At 39.3% G+C, this 25,970-nt stretch overlaps 1 long non-coding RNA gene across 12 annotated transcripts in view; it reads right to left on the bottom strand.

The window, feature by feature from the left end:
* The window catches only part of LOC309873391, a 107,058-nt gene that overhangs the window by 5,544 nt on the left and 75,544 nt on the right, over positions 1-25,970 (bottom strand). For 3 of the 12 annotated variants that reach the window (XR_014316321.1, XR_014316323.1, XR_014316325.1), the window contains one exon: positions 4,383-4,483. The exons of 2 other annotated variants lie outside the window; for them this stretch is intronic. This is a non-coding gene — a long non-coding RNA (uncharacterized lncRNA). Of the gene's footprint in view, positions 1-4,382; positions 4,484-12,715; positions 12,918-18,114; positions 19,463-19,647; positions 19,823-25,970 lie in introns of those variants that run through there. 7 more of the 12 variants (XR_014316328.1, XR_014316330.1, XR_014316331.1 and 4 more) reach the window with 5 other exon arrangements.

Below are 25,970 nucleotides of genomic sequence, written 5' to 3'. Positions count from 1 at the left end.
CAGTTTTCCACCTTTCTAAATTAGTATCTCTCTTACTCTAAAGAGAAAAGAAGAAAAATCCATGAAATCCAGTCCACAACAATAGATTCTAAGCTTCAATGACTTTTTAAGTTTGGGGTGAGTTTTGATTTATATCTTGGCTGGAAGTTTAAGAATCATTCATCTCTAGCTACATATAGAGTATGAGTGATATAGGAATGAGCTGGTATTGGAGGAAGAAGTCTCCTGGATTAGTGGCGAAAGCCTCAGGATATCTTAGGAGCATATATGATGAATCCACATTTCCTCCCATCCTTCCCTGAGAATACAATTATGCTTTGAGTAAATTTGTGTACATCGTATCAGAGTCCTATCTTGGTATCTTCTTTTCTTTTAACAGTACAGCTGTGAGTTTCTGGATGATAGTTGAGAATGAAAACAAAATTTATGTAAGTACAGGAGCTACCCAACTGAATATGTGTGTGGGAGAGAGGTCAAGGTTACTGGAAGAAAAGAGAGGGGAAGAGATAGAGGTAGCATGAGAATGAATAAAATAATTTTCTCTTGACCCAAGACAAAGATATGTTCAACATCATACTTGCTGCTCATCAGCTAGTATTAGGTATACTTTTATTCTCCTGGTTGAATTTCTTGAAGAAGGGCAATATATGTGGCTTTAAAATTTTAAAAAATTTTTTGATCAGGATTTTGGAACATTTCATAAACTCTTCAGTGACCCCCACAGAAACCCCCCAGGACCCCCCAGGATATGGCATTAAAGATGGTAGTGATCTTTGACATCATCTAGTCCTTGCTACAAAGTGTGGATCAATGGCCCATAGCTTGACATCATCTGAGGGGGGCTTGTTAGAGATGCCCCTTTTCAGACCTACTAGGCCAGAACTACCTTTAAAAAAAGTAATTAATTAATTTTTTAAAAATTCCAGTTTAATTAACATACAGTGTTATATTAGTTTCAGGTCTATAATATAGTGATTCAACGATTCTATACATTACTCAGTACTGATCATGATACGTGTACTCTTCATCCCCTTCACCTATTTTGCCCATCCCCCTACCCAGCTCCCCTCTGGTGACCACCAGTTTGCAGAACTAACTTTTGAACAAGATACCCAAGTGATTTGTGCACACGCGAAAGCACAAGAGACATGGTTCTAGTCCATATCCTACTCCATGTAGGAACCAAATGGAGTGAATGTTGGCATATCCTAAAATGTCATTATAATGACAGGTAAAGAGAGTTCAAACTTCCACTTTTAAGTAGGAAAACAAAAATTTGAGCCAAAATCAACCAGTCAAACAAAACCAACAAAGTGGTGGAAAATCAAAGAAGATAAATGTAATGTATGACTTTAATGGGAAGAGTGAAGAGTAGCATCAAGATAACACCAAACCAAACCAGAACAAACCAAACCAAACCAAACACAGCTGGGTGGGGGGAGGCCATGATATAGGACAGATTGGGAACCATTAGTCCAATGGAACAGAGTGACCTAGGGATTACTCTATGCATCTAGTAAAAAGTCTTCTCTGGTGATTTTCAACCGACCCTGGCCTTGTGGATTTGCTTGTGGAAATTCCTAACCTGTGATAGACCAGCAAGTTTACAAGAGAAGTCCTTAGTGGTACTAAAGTATTTGTTTGTTTGTTTGTTTGTTTTAGCACAATTTTTTTTGAAGCAAGTAACCCGTGTTTTAGGACTGTCTTAACAGGTGTTTTTCTTAATCCTTTTTTTTTTTTTTTTAAGGAGAACTGCTGAGTTCAGAGGAAATGAGCACTCTTTTATTTAAATTTCCTGAGATTAGAGGAGGAACATATTGCCAAACAATGCCTCTTCACTTCAAAACCTCGCCCCATAAATTATTTGAGGATATCTTATTAAAAGTCTGTAAAATTTCCTATTAAGAATGGTTGATTGCAGTCCAGACCATCATAGCTTTGGTGCTTTCCCTGAAATACCACAGCTGTCGGGAAGAAATATATTTTGAGACAAAAGGTTTTGTTTCCCCAGCCATAAATTATTTTAGTGATATCTCAAGATAGATAAAACTTTCACTTATGTTTGAGTGAAAGAAGATTCTACTGATAACTTGTTAAAAATCTATAAAAAGAATATGAGAATGTAGATGTAGATAGCAAATTAAAATCAGACTTCCTTTAAATTTAGCAAAGCAATTACTTGTAAAGCCAGTGAAGATTATTATTATGGATAATGAAGTGATTTACTGGAAAATGTGGAAATGACATTCAATATGGCCACATCTCTGCACAACCTCAAGTTGGTATTTTCAACTTTAACCTTGGAGCCATTAAGAAAAAAAAAAAGGCAACTTACCTCTAGTAATATTTTATGTAAATTGCTAACCCCAAACCCTACTAACAGTGATGTGAATCCTGAGTAAGGTAAGAAATGTCTTGTTGGAGATGCTTGACTATAGAGAACAAACTGACGCTTACCAGAGGGGAGGTGGGTGATGGAATGGGGGGGCGGGGGCCGGGGATTAAAGGGAACACCTCTTGTGATGAGCACTGGGTGTTGTATGGAAGTGTTGAATTATTCTATGCCTGGAACCAATAATACTCTCTATGTTAGTTAACTGGAATTTAAACAAAAACTTAAAAAAAAAAAAAAAAAGAAATGCCTTGTTTGTAGTGCTGATGTGGTAATCCATTGATTTCATGGTAGATGAGATCTTCAAAACATAGTTGCTCCCCTTAACCGGAATAGGGTAATCCTCTCACTCTCCTTTATCCCTAAACAAGGAGGATCTTTCTTACTTTAGTCCTAAGACAATGTACTTTATTAAACACATTCATTTTAGAATTGCACATATCTTTTTACCCAGTGGAAGTAATAATGTATACCAAGCAAGCTGCTAAAGACTTCCAATTTTATTTATTTCCTATGAATCTTTTCAGGGAACATTGGGTTCATAAAACATTTTGGAGGCCAGAAGAACTTTTTTTTTTTTTTTTTTTTTTTGCTTTTGTTTTCAGTTTTGGTGTAAAACCAGTGAGAAAAATTTGTTATGTCTTCACTATTTCCAGAGTGATGTTAATGAAGAAAGATCCAGTCCATTTTTCCTCGAGTCCCTGAACGCGAGTTCTACTGACGTCTGGCAAATGCAGATCTTTGATATTTAACTGATGGATATTAGCAGTGGATAGAATTGTGGGGCCTGAGACTTCAGATAGCTCCGTAATGATTCAATTCCCCAACTTTGATGATAGCGGCAGAGTGGCACAAAATGCTCCTGAACTTTGATAAAACAATAATATTTTTAAATGTGTGATAAAATAATCTTATCTGTCCACTCACTTTGAGTTTGGGGATGACGGAGAAATTGTGTCAACAATTTTGGGGGCAGGAATTAAAAAACGGAAGGGACCTTTGCAACTTTTTAAAATAAAAAACATGCATCACAAAAATACAACATTGGCCTTTGGTAGGGCGACTGAAGTAAAAAAATGATACAGCTCTGCGCATCCTAGAGCATACTTCGTGAGCAGTTCTATGTTTGAACAACTTGATTTTGCCTCGAATAAAGGATCTGTACACAGTCTGCGCAGGCCTCCCCTCGCAGCCTGCAGTTGTTAAAAGAACATTAATCATTTAAACAAGGTCACAAGCAACAAAGGCCAACAAGGGTTCAAAGTTTACAGGTCCCGGCATTTATCAGGTAGAAATGGGCTACATTTCAATATTTCATAAAATATCCTTTTATGAAAAAGCGATCCGTCATCGTAGAGCCTGGCAAAGCTCTGGTCATTCCAGTGAGCAAAATGAATGATGACTCGGAATCGAGAACCCCTGTATGGGTTTATATTTTTGTAAGACCACCATGGCTGGAGCATACGTTTTCAATTTCTATAAGGATGTGATTATTATGTGGGAATGTCTTCCTCCCTCTGGCTAAGGCAAAAGATATATCAATGTTGTCTCTGCTTCTGATAGGCAGGTTAGGATCAATGGGTTAAGGAAATCACAGAGCTGGTATTACCAAATACCATGCAAATCGTGGTTTTCCACGGACTTTTGTGGTAACTTAAATTATTTTGATGGGACAGGTATATAGCTGAACGCTTTTGTTTATATTTAGCTTCTGTAATTGCACCGGCTTTGTCATCCACCATTTGATTGTGTCTTAAAAATTAGTCTGGATCTGTTGCGTTTCTGATCTGAGTTTTGGATTGGGTGTTTTCCCCATTTGTTGGTGGCTTTGGATACGCCTTTTCCCATTCATTTGAAATCTTACCTTTCAGGCATCTCAAACCTTTCAGTATTCTACTTCCCAGTGCGTGTGACCTTGCTCCTAATCGAAGAGACTTTTTGTATCTGAGTTTATTTTTTTAATAGCCGTATTGAGTCACAATTCACATACCTTACATCTCGCCCATTCACAGAGGCCAGTTCAACTGGTTTTGGTATGTTCACTGAGCTGCGTAACCAGCACCCCAAACCATCTGAGAACGTTTTACTACTCTGAAAGGAAACCGTATTCGTTAGTGGTCAATCCCCATTTTCTCCCCAAACACCCCTCAGCCTTAGGCAACCTCTACTTTACCTTCTGTCTCTGTAAATTTGCCTATCCTGGATGTTTCATGTAAATGGAATCACACGCTATGTGGTCTTCAGTGACTGGCTTCTTTCACTGAGTGTAATGTTTCCCAGGTTCATCCATGTTGTAGAAGACATCAGTACTTCATTCCTTTCTGTGGGTGAATAGAATGCCACTGTGTGGATATACTACATTTTGTCTATCCATTCGTCAATTTCCATTCAGATGGAAATTTGGACTGTTCTCCATTTGGGCTCTTACCATTCATGTACAAATTTTATGGGGACAACGTTTTAATTTCTCATACGTGTATATATACCTAGGAGTAGAATTTCTGGATCATATCGTAACTCCATATTTAACATTTTGAGGAACTGCCAAACTGTTTTCCAAAATGGCTGCACCAGTTTACATTCCCACATGTTTGAGGGCTTCAATTTCTCCATATACTTTCTAAAACTTGGTATCACAGAGTTTTTGATCAGAACCTGTCTGCATTTATTAGTACTGTTCTTATAGTGCCAGAATTAGACACTGAGAAAGTATGTACTTAGTAGAAAAAGTATTTAATTATTTAATTAGACTAGGAAAAGTATTTAACAGAGAAAATGACCCTGAAATTTATGTAGCACTTTAACTTTCCAAGAGTTTTCCCATCTTCCAGTATACTATAAAGAATTAAAATTTTTTAAAAACTCCACTTTTGGAGTTACACAACTACACCTCCATCCTCATGAGTTCTGTTGGAACTCAGAACTTTTCTGTGGTGGTCATGGTTAAGAGGCTACAGGATGGAGTAGATAATGTAATAACTGGTAAGTGGAAACATTATAGAAGGACTTATATAATATTTCACTGGGCTGAGTCAATGCTGTGGCAACATGTCTCAAAAATAGAAATTAAACCATTTTTTAAAAATTAGCTGTAGAAGATGCCTAGATTCTAAGAAAGCAAAATCTCATTGGCCACACAATATTCCTTCATACAAATAGACCATAATTCATTTAAACATTTCCTAATTTTTGAGCATATAGATGGTTTCCAAAGTTCAATACGGTAAATACTGCTGCAGTGGTCAATACCGCAATCTCTCCCATGCCAAATAAAGAGCTGATAGACTGAATTTTCTATTGCTGGCTTTGGCTTCATGGAGATCCAGTCATAGACTATCTCGAGATTGTGTAAAGTTGATGCAAAACAGACTTCACTTAGCAAAGGGCTCATCCAAAAGACCCCTGCAAGCCCACTAAACAGGGGCATTCCAAGAACTCAGCTTATCTGTCTTAAAAGGTTAAGCTATCATGTTGACCCTGCCAAGATTCAAACCTGTGCGCCCAAGACGGCTACATATTTTCAGGCTGCTGCTGGCCCAAGGTAGCCATTCACTTCAGCTATACCAGTGTGATTTCTTTATCCCTACAACTAGAAGGCAAAGACTCTGTGATTCCCCTTTGAGATGATGCAACGTAGATCTTTCTTTCTTACTTCTGTAGATTTCACTATAGTGGAAAGAACTTGAAAAAAACACATAAGCTTTAGCAGAAAAAGTATGTTACACTTCAACATGTAAATCAAATGCAAGAAGTTGCATAGTAAGGAATGTTTGCGTCAAGTTCTCATCCTGTCTCTTAGTAGCTGTGTGACTTTGACTTATTCAGTGTCTCTGAGCATGTTCCTTTTTTCTTTTTTCTTTTTTTTTTTTAAGATTTTATTTATTTGAGGGAGAGAGAGAGAGAATGAGAGACAGGGAGAGAGAGAGCATTAGAGGGAGGAGGGCTGAGGGAGAAGCAGACTCCCTGATGAGCGGGAGCCTGATGCAAGAGTTGATCCTGGGACTTTAGGATCATGAGGTCCTGGGACTCTAGGATTATGACCTGAGTGGAAGGCAGTAGCTTAACCAACTGAGCCACCCAGGTGCATTTCTTTCTCTTTCTTTCTTTCTTTTAAAGATTTTATTTATTTATTTGACAGAGATCACAAGTAGACAGAGAGGCAGGCAGAGAGAAAGGGGGAAGCAGGCTCCCTGCTGAGCAGAGAGCCCGATGTGGGGCTCGATCCCAGGACCCTGAGATCATGACCTGAGCTGAAGGCAGAGGCTTAACCCACTGAGCCACCCAGGCACCCTTGGGCACATTTCTTTTAAACAAAATCAGTTTGTGAAGATAATCATTATAAACATTTTCAGCTCCAAAGTTCTAAACTCTCCAAAACAAAACTATTACTGGACTAACAAATGCATAGAATTTTCAGGAGTATAATTTGTGTATGTGAGCCAGTTCTACTTTGCATGTTTGTTATGGATGTTACATTGTATTATTTGTTTGTTTTTTTACAGTTTATAAAAGAGTTACATATGTTTTGTTATTTGCTTATTCCACAATTCTTTTTTTCCTCCATAATTCTAATTATTCTCCATTTTTTTATATTAGAAACTTGTGCCTTGGAGATATGAAGGACTTCTGTAACTAGAGTCCATGTTCTCCTACCACCAACCCCACTCCCTCTGCTGCCATCAACAATTTTAGAGCTTAAGCGCATTGAGAAACTATCATAGATGGATTTTAAGAGCAGATTCTTATGTGGATGGGAGAGAGGGGAAACCCTGGACGTGTATAGAAGGCTCCATTGGTGATACCCTCTCTTAATCCAGTCACTCTGGTTACCACTTCTCTCTGTCCTATCACGGCCAAGTTCTTCAAAGCCAACTTTCTCATTTCCCATTCACTCCTTGAATACTGCAGTCTGACTTCTGATCCTGTAACTTCTGCAGAGGCAATCTGTGGGAGACCCCGGCGAGGGTGGTTCCCTGCTCACAGTGGGTCCTGCTTCTCTAACTCAGCACCAAATAGGTAGGAATAACCCTGCACCAGCCATTTGTGCTGTGTTATCATATCCCGTGGCCGTCGCTGATTAAGGAAGAGGAGACACCCGACCTGAGCTGGGCCAGTCTCTCAGATGTTTGAATAGAAACCAAGGGACAGGGGGAGTGACGGGGGTTGAGCTGGTGCGTGGCTTCACCCTGAGGAGTCCCGCCAGTGCTCCCAGTTAAGTTCCTGCAGCTGCCTGCTTAGAGGTTCAACTCTGGCTCTGACTTTTCACATTACCCCTTTTGCTGCTTAAACTGCTTTCTTAGGCATGCCCCCCAGAGACCCCTAACTAACACATTCCCCAGCAAACCCTTTTACCTTTGAATACCTACTCTCCATTCCCTTCCCACTGATTGAATCATACTTTTCTAGAGTCCCTAAGGGTTCCTCTCGAACTCTTCTGTCCCCAAAGCTCCATCCTTGCCCTCCGCATCTCTGCTTATTCTAACTTTCCAGCCGGCTGATTTGTCGACCCCCGTGGTCTCAGCCACCGGCCCGGCGCCTCACTCCAGCTGTACTGAAACACTTGTCTTCACTATGTCAGTCTTCCTCTTCAGTCTCCCAGCCTTTGTTGCTGCCCTGCAAGAGCTGCCCCCCTCCCCCAGTCCCTAGTCCAAGACTCCAGCAGATTCTTCATCCTTCTGGATTGGGTGTGGACCTTGTGTCCCCAGGCAGGGAGAGCCACAGGGATCTAACAGGGTGTCGCTCTTATACATACCAACTCCATTTTGAAAAACTATGCATCCCCTTGCACAATTTATGTGGACCGTCAAAAAGTGTTACCATGGTGCACCGGGGTGGCACAGTTGCTTAAGCATCTAGCTAGGTCGTGATTTCAGAGTCGTGAGATTGAGCCCCATGTCGAGCTCTGCGCTCCGTGCAGAGTTTGCTCAAGACTCTGCCCCTCCCTCTCCCTGCTGCTCTCTCAGTCTGTCTCAATAAATAAAGAAATAAATAATTTTTTTCTAAAAAAATAGTATTATGAGTTTAGAAAGTTGCAGATGAAATAATTTCTGGTTCATTGTAAACACTGACATTTTAAAATAAAACTTTATTTTTTAAAGATTTTCTTTCTTTCTTTATTTGACAGAGAGAGAGACAGCAAGAGAGGGAACACGAGCATGGGAGATGGAGAAGCAAGCTTCCCATTGAGCAGGAAGCCGCAGGTGGCTCAATCCCGGGACCCTGGGATCACGACCTAAGCTGAAGGCAGATACTTACTTAATCATTGAGCCACCCAGGTGTCCCTGATTTTATTTTATTTTTTTAAGGGATTTTATTTATTTATTTGAGAGAGAAAGAAAGCATGGTCAGAGGGAGAAGCAGACTCCCTACTGAGCAGGGAGCCTGATGTGGTACTCAATCCCAGGACCCTGGGATCACGACCTGAGCCAAAGGCTGGCACTGAACCGATGGAGCCACCCATGAGTCCCTAAAACTGGACTTTATAAATATTTGAAGTATTTCAGTGATCTGATGCCTTTCCTTGCCCTTTGAAATATTACACAAATCTACTCTTTTAGTAGTCAGTATTTATATCATTTCTCTTTCCACTTGAATTTATATTTTCATTGTACTTCCACCATCAGTTTCACCCTCATGTAAATTATTTTAATCTTGGCAGACTTTTTTTTTTTTTTAAGATTTTTTATTTATTTACTTGACAGAGATCACAAGTAGGCAGAGAGGCAGACAGAAAGAGAAAGAAGAGGAAGCAGGCTCCTCGCTGGGCAGAGAGCCCGATGTGGGGCTCGATCCTAGGACCCTGGGATCATGACCTGAGCCGAAGGCAGAGGCCTTAAGCCACTGAGCCACCCAGGCACCCCAATCTTGGCAGACTTTTATTGATGACTCTCTCATAGTTCTCTGCCATGGAAATATGTAAATAAATTGAAATTTAATAAATGTTCTATGGTCATAAACCTCCAAGAGAGAAACTGTTCTCTTGCGGGTTGAATTTTTATTACAATTATTCAGTACATGGCAATACCCACCTAAGCAGAAGATTATAAAATATATCACATATTTTGATAAATAATTATTGGCCCCAAAAAACAAACAATTATTGAGGCAGATGGGCTTCTAAAGATGGATTTATATATCTATCACGGATATTACTTATTACCAAAATAACGTTTTTGCATCAATTCCATTCCAATCTATTTTTATATGTAAGTCTTGAGAGATCTCATTCATAAATAGAAAAAAGGTTTTTTTTTGTCAGTGTCATTCGATTCTTTGAACTCCTTTCAAAATGTGCATTAAAAAAAACCTAATTTTGTAGCATACAAATTATTTTAAATTTTCTGTTGGCTGCCAAATATATTACACCCTCCTTTAATGTTGTAAGAGGATTTGTGGTTCAGCTATCATAATAATTTGTTTCTAAATTGCTGGGACAGGATGCCTGGGTGGCTCAGATGGTTAAGTATCTGCCTTCAGCTCAGGTCATGATCCCAGGGTCTTGGGATCGAGTCCCACATCAGGCTCCAGAGAGCCTGCTTCTGCCTCTCCCTCTGCTATTCCCCCTGCTTGTGCTCTCTCATTCTCTTTGTCAAATAAATAAATAAATAAATAAGTCTTTAAAAAAATTGTCCAAAGTTTTTACCAAAACTTACAAATGACTACTAATTTTATCTATTACACTCTCATTTTGATGTATCTTATTTAACCCATTATATTAAAAAATATTTAGGAGTACCAAATTTTTTTATTGTTGCTTTGTTGGTGTTTCTTTTTTCATTTCTTTCTTTCTTTTTTTTTTTTTTTTTTTGGCTAAAATTATTTTATACTGTCACATGCTTTAAATGTATTTTTTTTTTTTTCAAATCCTGGGAGCTTCTGATTATACTTGTTCGGTTGATGGAAAATATCTAACATGCAACTTAATTGGCATACATAGTCCCCACTCTTAAGATAGATGCGTTTGGTCTTTCTATGTGGAAAGGAATCAACTGTTTTATGGTCTATTTGGCTTCTGCTTATGTGAGTGTGTGTTTTATTTAATGACATCATAACTGACCCTGCTGTTCGGTTAATGTTCACATTTCTCTGACTTTACAGCTTCTTGTGTCTTGCTGGCATTTCTGAAGGGCAATTATTGTCTGGAAATTGAATATCAGAATGAATTCATTTAATCTACAAACTATTTTAAATGCTATTTTCTTCATAAACTTTTATTATATGGTTTATCTGAGTCCATTGCAACTGGTTAAAGAATTAGATGTGACAATGAATTATTTTGATCATATTTTGGTGTGATTAAATTATATTGATTATATGACAGGCAGCCTCAAATAATCAGAATAGTTACAACAACTGAGTGCTGAACAAATACTTTGTTGAATAAATGAATAATGAATGGAAAAATCCCAAACAGACATTTCAAAAGTTGCTTGAAAATTTTTCCATTAACTTTATTTCTAAAATTTCTCCTGTTTCTAATTCTCCCCAAAAGAAAATTAATACCAGCATCTTATATTTACAAAGTTATTTACCAGGTATCAGGCACTGTTCTAAGTGTTTTGAATATGTTAATTAATTTAATTATCACAAGGCTATGGGGTTCCAATAGAGATTTATTTAAGGTGTGTAAAATTCTTATTTTTTTTAAGATTTTATTATTTGAGAGATTGAGAGAGAGAGAGTGCAGTGGAGGAACAGGAGAAGGGAAGGGAATGGGAGGGGAAAGAATCTCAAGTAGACTTTGCCCAACTGGGGCTCAATCTCAAGATCCTGAGATCATGACCTGAGTCGAAACCAAGAATTGGAGGCTCAATGGACCTAACCACCCAGACATCCCTTTAAAGTGTATGAAGTTCTAATACAGAAATCTGTATCTAATATTAGGTTAAGAGATTTAGTTGACATCTTCCCTAAATTTAATTTAACCAGTAAGTGACTCCATTCCCCAATCTTCCAAGTGTAAAAGCTAGGTATTTCTACAGTTGCTACAGAGGCCTCAGATTTTATTTTATATATATATATTTTTTAAAGATTTATTTATTTATTTATTTATTTGACAGACAGAGATCACAAGTAGGCAGAGCAGCAGGCAGAGATAGAGGGGGAGGCAGGCTCCCCGCTGAGCAGAGAGCCCGATATGGGGCTTGATCCCAGGACTCTGGGATCATGACCTGAGCCGAAGGCAGAGGCTCAACCCACTGAGCCACCCAGGCACCCCTTATTTTATTTTATTTTATTTTTTTTAAAGATTTTATTTATTTTACAGAGAGAGAGATCACAAGTAGGCAGAGAGAGAGGAAGAAGCAGGCTCCCTGCTGAGCAGAGAGTCCCATGCGGAACTCGATCCCAGGACCCTGAGATCATGACCTGAGCCGAAGGCAGAGGCTTTAACCCACTGAGCCATCCAGGCACCCCAAATCTACCTTATCTAAAATGGTTATTTTACCTATCTAAACTTCTGATTCTGCTCACACCCACCATGGATGCCATCACCCTCAACTGGAGGAAATTTTGACATGTACTTATCACGGAAACTCTGGAAATTGGCTGTTGACCCTTGGCAGTATGGGTTTGTTATTTTTCATCATTAAGACCCTGGTTATCTTACATCCTGTATGGATAAAGATCTCTACCCACTGTATATTCATCAAGACCATGCTGCTGGGTTATCACTAACTTCTGTGACATCTCCCAAGGGTGTACTATAGAATGGAGAATTTTAGTTTTCTTCTGAGCTATTTTGCTTGTATTGGTGTTGCCAAGGGCACTCCTGCAACCACTAAAGGTTGTAGGGTGTAAGAGAATGTTCTTGAACACACAGCCTCATTGTCATTCTATTATCTATAAATTAGGGTGACTCTGTGTGTTGGTTTACCCCAGACACACATTGTGCCTAATTTCCTAACTCCCATCCGGCATTTGTACCAGCATTTGTGTTTCTTTCTTTTTTTTTTTTTTTTTAAGATTTTTATTTGTTTATTTGACAGAGAGAGATCCCAAGTAGGCCCAGAGGAAGGCAGAGAGAGAGGAAGGCAGAAAGAGAGGAAGAGAAGCAGGCTCCTTGCTGAGCAGAGAGCTGGATGCGGGACTCGATCCCAGGACCTTGGGATAATGACCTGAGGTGAAGGCAGAGGCTTAACCCACTGAACCACCCAGGCACCCTTGTTTCATTTTTTAATGGGATATTTTTATTTATAGTGGAATGAGTAGCTGGGAGGGTTTTGACAGACCTCCGCTCTGGACATCCGGATTCTGTCATGATCTCCACTGCATGTGAAAGTTGCGTAGTGGATGGAATTCTCACCTTAACACATAGTTTGATCTGGAGACAAATCCTCTTCTTACTGGACCCTTTCATGGTGCAAAGTAATCAACACCTTCCTTTCAAGGACAGTGTGCAGAGTGCTTGCTGATGAAAACCAAAGTGCCCTCAGATAAGATCAGTCATGCCAGCTAAGTCCTTCTATCTCCAGAGTTGGTGGGAGAGACAGTCAATGATGCTATTTCTGCTGGTCTGTTGGTACACCTGCCAGACCATGAGTGGGTGGGTCAGAGAGAAATGGAGAAATTATGGGTCAGGTGTACATGCAACGTATGCAGGGAATATAGGCTGAGCAGTCCTACCAAAGAATGAATAGAGAATAGCCTCAACGCTCTTAGTACAGAGGTCAGAGGCTTTATTATTTATTGTGTGATGAAAATAACATTTATTTCATTGTTTAGAAATGCTTTTTAAAAATGTTGCAAAAAACCCTTTCGACAGCTGTCTTGGACTGGATTTTTGAGGAACAGACTCTGAAACGGAGGTTTGTCTCCAGGGAGTTTATTGGGAACAACACCTGTGAGGGAGCGAGGGAAACAGGATTGGGCAGTAGGAAAATTGATTTATGATGCAGGTGCAGCTGAAGCCTCAGCTGATCCCATGGGGGTTCTGGAATCGCCTGCTCTATCAAGGTTGTCCTGAAGTGAGGCAAGTGGGCCACATCTTTATATCTCATCACCACCTTCCATCCCGCTGCCATTTACCGATTTTATAGGGTGGGAGCTACCTGCCCCGCCTCACACACACACCGGGGGAAAGAACATGACTTTGAATATCTCAGCCAAGGGCAATTCCTGGATATGGAATTAACTGTGAGCTGTCAACAGCCAGCATCCCCAGCACCTGGGAGAACCCTGCTACGGTCCTGCAGGGGGGATCTGGACAGCACACTACAGTATTCCCTGTAGCAGTAATGAAAAGGATTGGGGGGAGGAAGGAAGAAAGAGAGGGAAGGAAGGAACGGGGAGGGAGGAAAGATGGACAGAAGTTTTGGTTTTTTTTTTTTTCTTAAAGATTTTATTTATTTATTTGACAGAGAGAGATCACAAGTAGGCAGAGAGGCAGGAGAGAGAGAGGAGGAAGCAGGCTCCCCGCTGAGCAGAGAGCCCGATGTGGGACTCGATCCCAGGACCCTGAGATCATGACCTGAGCTGAAGGCAGCGGCTTAACCCACTGAGCCACCCAGGTGCCCAGAAGTTTTGTTTTATAAGAAAATTTGCATCTTGAAGTCGATGAACTTGCACATAATATTGCATCCCATCTGTTATGGGATCTATAGTGAATATCACTGACTAATGAAAATTAGAAGACATAATGTTCTGAAGAAGTATTTGGTTAGTAGTTAGTTTAAGAACACAAGACACGCGGCTTTGGAAGTTATATTCAGGTGTCACTTGTTAAAGCATGATTTCTCCTTTTTACAAATTAATTTGGATATATCTTTTAAAAAGATTTATCTATTTATTTTAGAGAGAGGGAGAGCATGTGCACTAGCAGGAGGAGAGGCAGAGGGATGGAGAGAGAGGGAGAGAGAAGCAGATACCCTGCAGAATGCAGAGCCAGATGCAGGAATCGATCTCACGACCCTGAGGTCATGACCTGAGCCAAAATTAAAAGTGGGTCCCTTAACCAGCTGAACCACCCAGATCCCCCTAATTTGACTACTTGAATTTGAATTCTCTTCACCTGGGTTTCCCAGAAAGTCTCACTTAAGATAAATCTTTATATTCAAATATTTTATTGGTGAATGAGATTTGGATAGGAGAGATTAGGGACAGGAAGAGCAAAGGAAGGAAGGAGGCAGAGTCAACATACAGGAGTGCTATCAAAGTTGACCACTACTCCATGTGACTTACTGTTCTGTCCGTGAGATTGCCTGATGAGTCACATTAAACTCATCTCAAGAAAGCCCATCTAATGAGGAAAGGGATAGGATTTAGTGGCTGGTCCCATTGGTTTTAAATTCCTTCTAGGGACCATTAGCTTACTGCTAGCTAGTACATGTATGCCAAATATTCTGCAAGGCATCTTACAAGGAAGCTCTGGAGCACAAGGAAGAAATCCAAACTGAAGATGCAGAGCTGAGATGGAAGACTTTGAGAGTGCTCTAGTGTGGCACCCAAGCAGAACCAGGGAGGCTGAGATGACCGGAAGTGAATAAGAGACACCCAATATATTTGTCTTTCTTGTGCATTTACAAGAAATAAAGCAAAAGCTGTTAAAGCATTGACTCCATTAGCAGAAAAAGTTTGCAAATAATTAAATGATGCCTGATTTATATGTACTATAGCAATTATGTCAAATAGACACTGGAATTAATCTCAATAGTGATTCCACGTTTTAATTCAATTCATGAAATAAGAGTAAATAAACCACTCGAAAGTTCATTTGGTCAAGGCTGAAACGCCTGCCATTTCTTCCATTATTGTGAATGCTATCATAAAGTTAGTTTAAAAGTTCAGCACTGAAGATAAAATAATTTCTGTTTCCGGTAATAACACAAATATGAACTTTGGTGGAGCACAGTGTTGAAGGAGAAGTAATGCTTGCGTTAAGTGAAGAAACTTAATTTGGAGTAGGAAATTATTTGAAATTGGTGGTGGGGTGCATATCATTCATAACTGTATCTTGCTGTTGCTCTTGGTGAACAGGCTGATTTGAAAGCAAATCAAATTGGCTTTCTTAATTTCTAAAAGATGAAAATGTTGGAGAAATTACTTTACCTGATTGAAAGACTTGCTGTGAAGCTATATAAATTGAACAGTGAAGATTTGGTGTAAGGATAGATACCTACATGAATGGAATATATATGTAGCCCAGAAAGAGACTGATACATAAAATGTCAGGAGCGTTTTGACAAAGTGTTGAAATAATCTAACAGGGAAAGAGTTTTCTTCCCCCCAGGAAGTAGAAGTGTGTCAACTCCACATTCATATGGAAAAAATGAACCTTGTCCCTTACCACCAACCTTACATAAAATTTAATCATAATCATAATGAAAATGGATCATATGCTGAAATGTCAAAGCTAAACAAACTTCTAGAAGAAAACATATAAGAAAGTCTTTGTGATTTTGGGAAAGTAAAGTTTTCCTAGCGAGGACACAGAAAATAGAAACTGTAAATGAAAAAACTTGATTGAATTTCACTAAAATTTAAAGCTTCTTCTCTTCTAAAGTACCATTACAGTAAAAGAAAAAGTAAACCATTGACTAGGAGGCAATATTCATAACATATCAAACCTGATAAGGGACTTGAACCTAAAATATATAATGAGCACTTGCAGCTCAATAATAAAACAAAAACCTAACTAAACATAGGCAGAAGATTTGAACAGAAACTTCACTAAAGCAATTACACGAATGGCTAACAAGCATATGAAAAAAATACTTTACGTCTTTAGTCATCAGGGAAAAGCAAATTAAAACCACAGTGAGATTGCACTACATGCATATTAAAATGGCTAAAATTAGAAAGAATCACAGTACCAAGTGTGAGTGAATGTGGAATAACTGGAACTCTCGTTGGCTGCTGGTGGGAGTGTAAAATGGTGCAGCTACTTTGGAAGACAGCTTGGCAGTTGCTTTTATATGAAAACATTCACTTTTCATACAATCCAGGAATTATGCTCTTAGGGTTTTTTTTTTAAGATTTTATTTATTTGATACACACACAGAGAGATCACAAGTAGGCAGAGAGAAGGGAGGAAGCAGGGAGCCTGATGCGGGGCTTGATCCCAGGCCCCTGAGATCATGATCTGAGCTGAAGGCAGAGGCTTAATCCACTGAGCTACCCAGGCACCCCTGCCCTTGGGTATTATCCAAGAGCAATGAAATCCTATGTCCACACAAAGACTTGTTCTTGAATATTCATATTCATAATCTTTTAAAACTGGAAAACAAGTGAATAGATCAAGAAAGTGTGGCACAACCATACGGTAGAACACAGCTCAGCAATTAAAAAGAACAAGCTACTGGAATGAATGAACACTTACTTTGAAGAATCTCAAAGTATGTTGGTTGAAAAAAGCCAGATCCAGAAGACTGGATACTGTAAAATTCCACTGAATGAAGCTAGAGCAGGCAAAACTTATTTCTATATGAGAAAGCAAATCACGGTTTCCGTGGGACCAAGGGGTATGGGATGGTGAGACTGACTACAGGAGGAATGAAGGAACTTCTGGGTGTGATATAAATACTTTATAGCTTAATTATGTTGGTGGTGAAAATGCCTCATCCTCAACCCCATTCCCATTTCCACATCCTCATTTCCCACCGTTTCTCCTCAGCCCCAGCTACCCCCTCTATGAAGCCCTTGTCTCAGGCCAGATCTCTGTTCTCTCAGCCCTTTAATTTTCTAGGATAATTTATCACATATTATATCCATAGTTTTTTAAGGGCATGTTTTATCCCTTCTTTCATTTTCTAAGTGTTTTAAGGCCAGAGAGGTGGCATCTTATTCATCTTTACATTACCTGTAGTTCCTAGCACAGTGGACAGCCCCTAGTATGCACTCAGTAAACATTTGTTAAATAAATGATTACGTGAAGGAAAGAACAAACAACTCAATGACTGACCGACTGGCCGACAGAATGAATGAATGAATGAGACCTCTGTTTAGCACATGTGTTGAGCATAATAGTATCACAGTGAAGTGAAACAGATTGTGAAGTCCTTTTGTTTCATTACATTTGTGATCGTGGATAAAGTTTGGAAGTCCATTTTAGGATAAGGTCTGTGAACATGACATAGTTTAAAATCTTCCTTTCTCCCATCAGGATTTCTTGTGGTTTATTAGAAGGCATTTGACATCCTGCTATACAAAGAAAAGGGAAGTTCTGAAGTGTGGCGGTCCTGATTTAAAAAGGTCTTGATCCATCGTTTTGCTTTCCACCCGGACAGCACGTTCCAGCAGAAACAGAGTCCAGCCAGCAGCCCAGATACTGACGTGTGATGCCCATTGTTTGCAGATTCTGCCCCCAGTGTTCTTCCGAGAGGAAGAGCTGAGATTTTTATCTGATCGAAATTCAGGCTGAGCGAGGCACCCCAGTCATCACGGTTCAGAATTTTTTTTGTATGTCCTCCATGGTGATTAGCACGTTGCCTCACACATAGTAGAGGAGCATGAGTCAGAAAATACTAATATTCACTGAATTACCAAATGAGTGAACAATCTAATTATCACATGAAGCAGGAAGGGCTGCCCTTTTGTCCTGAACTGTGCAACTGTGGACCTTCCAGGGACGTGGGAGTGCTCTACTGCTCAGCCTCCCAGCTTCTAACTTTAGACAGCATTTAGAGGTAGCGTTTAGCTGCAGTGACACAGATCTACCAAGAAGGACTACACTTGCCAACACCTTTGCTCCTGTGCCTAAGACTCCCAGCTGAATTAAGACAACGAACGATCAATCAGCCAGTATTTATTAGGCTCTCACCATATGTACACACAACACTATTAAGACTAACAAAATTTACAAATCAAATACAGGACACTGTTCTTGCTTTTCAAGAACTCTACATCTTGTTGGGATGAAACATTAAATATTCACAAAATAAAGATAATGCAAATCTATAACAAAATATCAAGTTGCTTGGTTTGGGAAATAAGGAGGTGCTGAGTTGGGAGAAGGAATTGATTGAGCTACAGAAACTTGTGCCCTAGGGGGTGGTTAATGTTTGAAGGTAAACACCATGCAGGTTGTTTCAGAGATGTCCCAGCCCCAATTCCTTATGTGCTGCCAGTATTGCTTCTAAACCAATAACGGTTCTTTCAATGTTGCCATCGGGCTGGTTCTCAGGCTGGGGAAGTGAGCTCCAGGCACAAAGCTGCCATCAAAGCCTAGAGTACCTAGAAGCAGCCTGGACCAGACAGAGTATGGATGTAGGGCTGCCAGAAGTGTGAGTTAGAGACAGAGAGAGAGAGAAGGCAGAAGTGGAAGGAAGACAAAGGGTGAAAACAAATAGCTCTCAGACATAGGGAGAGGCTACAATCAGGAAGCTGACCTGCTAGGTCATCTATCAAGAAGCTCTGACAGGGCAGGAAGACAGGTGTGAACCAGCTCAGGTGATCCTGGATTGTGGACATTGCAGCTGTGTTGGAAGCCAAGGGGGTGAAGAATAGAAAGGGGGAAAGTAGAGATTAGAATGCAAAGAAGTTAGATCAGAGGTAGAGAAACTTTATTTAAACAACCACCAGCTAATGATTAGTCAGACTAAGAAGTCCAGAAATAGGATTTTGATCTAATCTTTGTCTTGAGGAACTCCAACCTGAATCCAAAATATTTAACCTTGCCAGTGTTGTCACTTATACCAACCTGTGCAGCAGAGACTTGGGAATGAAGAATAAAATTTATTCAGGTTGGTTTGTTCCATGTGACTGCTCAGTTCCCATACACCCATACACCAGTGTTTTTCAATTTCTTGTACATATAAATCATATTTGCACCTCAGGAACTTTGCACATGCTGTTCCCTCTCCAGAGAACTCCTTTGCCTTGAGTCTTCAAATGTCATCTCCTCGACCATCGAACATTGGTTCCCATCAATTTACAGCTTGGCTGAGTCTCTGTTGAAGACCTCATTGGGGGTGGATTCAATCTGTGATGGGCCACCTGGTTTAAGGAGACCTGGCCGTATCCTGAGGAAGCTGCTCCGTGGTGCTTGGTGGTGTAGCATGGGACAGACTTGATGATTTGGAGAAGCCAGGGAACACTGGTCATGATCAGGCATGGACCATTCAAACTTAGCTTCATCTGAGTTAGAATGAATTTAAAGATGTAAAACGGAATGCAGTCAACTTCAGAATATTTTCATGCTTCTTGATGTATTGAGAATGTAGACTCGATAAAAGCATGGGCATTCCTAGCCCACAAAAAACTGGCAGGTTTGGAAGTATAGCATAATCAAAGCCAAATATTTGCAGTGAGTTTTTAAAGCAGTGAGAACATTAAAAATAAACTTGGGATAGAAAGATGAAAGTATCTTGCTACATGCTTTACTAATTACACCATTTCTTACACCTGCTGTGAAAACTGATCAAAACTTTAGTTCATGATTTCAAGAAGTATTGGTAGACCACATGGGCATTCAACACTAGAAACCAGGACAGTGACCTAGAATTTAGAACAAAGGGATAACTTTTGAAAAGGCCCTGAATAAATAAGTCAATTCTCACTGACTGCAGAAGACATTCAACTCTACAATTTTTATCACTTCTGTGGGTCTTGTGATTTTCTGAAGTAACGTGTCTAAGATTTCTGAATCTCAAATGACAATAAAAATGATCTAACAATAAGATAGACTACTATATGTAGGACTATTTTAAAAAATCCTTATGAGGGGAGTGGTACATGGCTGGCTTAGTCTGAGGAACATGTGACTCTTGATCTGGAGGTCATCAGTTCAAGCCCCATGTTGGGTGGTTGGGTGTAGAAATCATTAAAAATAAATAAATAAACTTAAAAAAATAAGATAAAAACTCTTAAAAATTTCTTTAAAAAGAACATTATAACTTTCTTATCTGAAATCAATTTATCCATCTTTAGAAAGACTCAGACTTTGGGCATGGCTCTCTTGTCAACAGATGAGCCAGTTTCTTCCACCCCATGTACATGTCTCAAACCCCTGAGACTATCTAAAATGTCTGTTGGGAACCCCAACTTCCACAGCAAACAATTTTTAAGAGCATACACCTTAGTAATCATACTTGATCTGGACTTTTAAGAGTTGTAGAGGAGAAACGAGTGAAGGCCTCCAATTATGGAATGACAGTCCTGGGAATCAAAGGTACGGCATATAAGGAATGATATTGTCAATGATATCGTAATAGTAATGTAATGAGACAGATGGTGGCTACATTTGTGGGGAGCATAGCCTAATGTATAAACTTGTCAAATCACTAAGTTGTACACCTGAAACTAATGTAACATTATGTGTCAACTATACTCAAAAAATAAACTGAATAAGAAGAAGAGAGGAAGACACACTAGGAAGGCATGGGTCCATGGAATCCCAAGACTAGACAGGACCTTATTTTGCTCTGGCCCAATCCTATCATTGTTTATATGCAGAAGCTGAGTCCACTAAGATCAAAAGATTTTCCAAGAGTTACTTGGAATCTGTGGCTCTTTATGCCCATTTTGATGTCTTCAGAAAGATTGTTAGGATGGTTTAATTCTTTCATTCAATAAGTGATTGTGGAAGGCCTATTGGTGTGCCGAACATGACGCCAGGTGTTGGGATGATCTACTGGGGGACGCAGATACCATCCCTAATTGTGTGGAGCTTAAAATCCACTAAGGAAAACAATTGTGATGAAGGTGGATAGGGTCACGTTAAGGCAAGTGCAGGATAATTTATTCACTTATTCAACCAAAAATTATTAAATGTCTCCTGTGCACCAGGCACTGTTCCTCTATCAGTGAGAACACAGCAGAAAACAGACAAAAAAAACCTGTGATCAGGGAGCTTAGGTTGTACCAGGGGAGACATATAATAAATACAGTGAATAAGATAATTAATACTAAGTTAGAAGGCAATAAACAATGAGAAAGAGGAAAAATGGAGCTGGGGACAGGGGTGTTGGGGGCAGTGGAGGTCTGACGGAAGGCCTCATTGAGAAGGGGCATTTGAGTGAGGCGCTGAAGAAGGACAAGGAAAAAGCCAGCTGAGGGAAGACTGTTCCTAAGGCAGGGTATGCCTACCAGGTTTGGAGACTCCCCCCAAGGACAGTGTGGTGAGGGGATGTGAGTGAGTGATTAGGAAGCTCCTTGGGGCTGCACATCAGGGCCCCAAGCCAGGATGAAGGGTGTGTGCACTGCCTTGCGCAGTGCCCGTGAAGTTCAAGGCCAGGCCTGGCTCTCCTTTCTAAACTTGCTCAGATCTCCAGCCAGCTTACCCACTTAGGAAGTCGCCCTGCCCTTGTAGAGAACAAACATTTACAAAAGATGGCCCAGAATTTTGGTCCGGTCTTATTCAGAGAAGCCAACTATTCCAATGGCAAACCCCGCAACTCGGGAAAGGACTAGTCGTCGCACTCCCCCAGCAAGAAGGAGAGTGCTGCCCGCCCCTCCACGTGGACCCATGATTGTATAGTTAAGGGTATAAATGAGATTGATCTTTTTTTCTCCTCCTCTCTTCTTTCCTTTCATAGAAAACAAGGTTCCCCGTGTTTGCCTTAATTTTACCTTCATTAATCTTATTAGAGCTTGGCAAAGCTTGTTCCATGAGAGCCCCGATGGGGGAATGTTTGCTTTACTGAAGTTCACCATTCTCCTATTCAAATCACTAATTTCCATGGTTTCACTTCAGTGCCTTTGTGCTCCTCAGGCCTTTCCGGAATGAGCTCAATTATCAACCCAGAGTGAATCTGAAACCTGATTCAGTCTTCTTACGATCTGATTAAAGAAATGGGGTTTTATAAATGTCACTAAAGAAATAGTCAGACCTAGACTGCTAGAGGCTCGCCAGGCAATAATTTTCTCCTGTGAACTTGTGGCTTATTATCTTTCGAATATTTGAAGCAGATCAGTGGTCCGGTGGTCATTGTGTGTCTTAGGGGGTTAAGATTTTACCATGAAAAACATTCTTTATAATACTTGGCATGCACATTCCAAAAAAAAAAAAAAAAATCCTATCAAGAGACTGGCAGTTTTTAAATTAATTATTTGAGCTTGAACAATTCAAAAGCATCATCAAATTAAAACAAGGTAATTTGGCACAGAGGTTATTGCCCATCATGTCTTCTAATTACTTTTCTGTATTTTGAAAAAACAAAAACAAAACATTAAATGCTGAGATAATGAAGTTTGGGGGCGGCGTTCCGCAGCAATCCCCTTGGTGATGGAAAAACAGCACTGACTTCCAAACAGACCCATCTGATCATTCTCAGAAAGATCTGTCTGTAGAAAGTGGCAAGAGTAAGACTCAGTCTCCTCAGAATGCCTTGACAGCACACTAGCTGTAAACTGCACACAGGGTTATGAGCAAAGAGAGTAAAAAGAAAAATAGAAGGGCACTCTCATAGAGCATGGGTGGGTCAAAGGATAAATGTGTGTGTAATTTTGATAGTTATGGCCAAATTCTCCTCTGTAGGAATGCACTCTTATATCCTACCTGTAATGTATGAGAGGCCTGTTCCCCCACAGCCTCACAGTATTATCAAACTTTGGGTTTCTGCCAGCTAATAGGTAAGAAATGGTGTCTCAGTGTGGTTTTAATTTACAGTCCTCTTACACAATAAGTTGAGCATCTTATCATATACTTAAGAGTCATTTGTATATCTTTTTCTATAAACTGCGTGGTCATGTTATTTTTTTTTTTTAAATTTATTTATTTGAGAGAGCAAGAGAGCACAGGAGAGAGCAGAGAGCACAAGGGAATAGGGGAAGGGAGAAGGAGAACCAGACTCCTTACTGAGCAGGAGGTCAGTCTGATTGATGCAGGGCTCAATCCCAGGAGCCCACTGAGCCAAAGGCAGAGGCTTAATTGACTGAACCACCCAGGCGCCCCTGCATGGACATGTTTTATGCCCATTTTTCTATCAGGTTTTGCCATTTTTCTTCTCAATTTTAAAAGTCCTTTAAGCAATAGAGAAATTAGCCCTTTATATTAAGAGTTGCAAATACCCTTGCCATTTATTTTTGTTGTTATTGTTGTTTGCCTATGTTTTGTTTCTCCATTAAAAAACCTTAACGCAGGGGCGCCTGGGTGGCTCAGTGGGTTCAAGCCTCTGCCTTTGGCTCAGGTCATGATCCCAGTGTCCGGGGATCCAGCCCCGCATCAGGCTCTGCTCAGCGGGGAGCCTGCTTCCTCCTCTCTCTCTCTCTCTCTCTCTCTCTCTGCCTACTTATGATCTCGATCTGAAATTAAATAAATAAAAAATCTTTTTAAAAAAAAGCTTTAATGCATTCAAATTTATTAGTTTTTGTTTTCTTTTTATTGCTCCTAGGATTTGAGTCATAGTTAGAAAGGCTTTCCCCACTACAGATTTTAAAGAAATTTGTCCACGTTTCCTTTTAGTAAAAGTTTTTAAATAAATTTTATTTTGTCATTTGACTTTTTCTTTATTTCATAGAATTTTTAAGATTAATCAATCAAATGTTTTTGTATTTTATCATTAACATCCTTTCTGATTTAAAACTAGTGTGTGTTAATAAGAAGTTAAGAAATGTATAGAGGAGCAGGGGCAGAAATTCCAAAGAGTTTACATATGTGCATATTTCCACTTTTTAAAAATCATATTGTATATTATTGTGATAATACTGTCTATACAATTTTGTATCCTCCTCTTTTTCACTCAACATTCTAATATAAACCCTTTCCCATGGTATTAAAAGCAATTCATAAACATGGATTGTAGTGCCCACAAAATAATCCATAATTTGAAATATTGTATGTACTTACTCATTTTCCCATTACTGATTTAGTTTTTTGGTCAAACTTTCATTTCTTAACTGTCTCTAATTCGTAACTAACTCTGTGGCTACTATATCTACACAGTTCAGTTTGGAAGATGGATTCCGGAAAAGGAATTGTTTTGTGAAAACCTAAGCACTTTTTAAAAAAAAAGATCCAGATACATAATGCTTAACTGCTTTCTAGAAAGGTTATAGCAATTAGTGTTGCCACCAGCAATATGTGACATTCTCACTGCATCTTAATATAGCATTTTTGGGAAATACATTTCCCACCAACAAACTCATTTTTTGAATCTAAAAGAAAGTAAAATTTTTAGTATGGAGCAGATAGAAGTATTATCCAGAATACCTTTGCATTTACCAGTAAATTTAGTTTATTTCCTCCTTTCATGTTGTATAAGTCAAGATAGTCATAGTTATACAATCAAAACACTACTAAAATTCCAGATGTGTAATTTGCACCCAGTTAATAATAAAAAAAAACTTACATTAATTCTTCTAACAAACAATAATTTATTAGGTGTACCAGGCCCTCTCTGGGCCACCTGAGCTATGTTAGTGAACAAAACAGACACCCCTTCACATATTTAAGTTACCTGGCCAAATCCTGAAGGCATCTGAGCTTGTTGCATCTACTTAATATATCTATCTTGCACTTATTCTTTTGCAAATTTTCATTCAGGCATTTATCAAATACACACACATATACATATTGATTGCTTACATTGAGCCAGACGCTATTCTGGAATCTCAGGATAAACTAGAAAATGAAACAAAGACCCTCCCTCCTGTCTTCTGTAGGGGAGCATACCATACACACTAACTATAATAACTAAGTAAATTATATAATACGTTAGAAGGTGGTAAGTGCTATGGGAAAACAGAATAAGAGAAGTCGAAAGTGACAATGCACTATGTAGGTGGGGCCTTCAACTTCCTCCACTATTTTTTTTCCTGTTAAATTCTCTTTGGGGACTAAAATATTTTTAAATCTTACTTTAACTTTTATTTTGAGCAAGTTTTTAACTTATAAAAACAAGTGGTCAAAATAGTGTAGAGGATTCCTGGATACCTTCTCCCCCCTTCCGTGATTGTGAACATCTTACAAAACCATAGCATAATTTTCAAACATTGATACAGTTTGAATATCACTACTTTCTCCACTAATATTCTTTTTCTTTTCCAGGATCTTATGCAGCTTCTCCACTGCATCTACCTGTTAAATCTCCTATCTCCTTTCTTAAGGTTTTCATATCTCTCATAATCCAGACAATTTTGAAGAGTACTCCTCATTTTGTAGAATGTCTCTCAATTTCGATTTTTTAAAATTTTTTCTCACAAATGAACTAAGGTTATAAATTTTTGGCAAGAACACTACAGAAATGATGTTATGTCCTTCTCAAATCAAGGGGTTTATGATGTTGATATGTTTTATTATTGGAGATTGTAACTTTGGTTACTTGGTTAAGTTGGTATCTGCAAAGGTTTATCCACTATCAAGTTACGAACCTTCCCTTCATAGTTAATAAATATCTTGAGGGAGATACTAGGAGACTTTGCACATCATCTATTTTTTCCACTGATTTTTTTTTTTTTTTAGACTTCATTCAGGGCTTGAACTTACAACCCTGAGATAAGACCTGAGCTGAGATCCAGAGTTGGATGCTTAACTGACTGAGCCACCCAGGTGCCCCTGTACACTGATTTATTTATTCATGTATTTTTTGCCATTCACCTGTAGAGCTTGTCTACAATAAGAATTTCTGTAATATTTACCTAATAGTGATTTTCTACTTCCACCTTTTCTTCTACATCCATTCATTGGAATTCTACTACAAGAAAG

Source organism: Mustela nivalis (assembly GCF_964662115.1).
Source record: "Mustela nivalis genome assembly, chromosome: 9".
Lineage (NCBI taxonomy): Eukaryota > Metazoa > Chordata > Mammalia > Carnivora > Mustelidae > Mustela > Mustela nivalis.
This window is presented reverse-complemented; position numbering and strand designations above follow the sequence as displayed.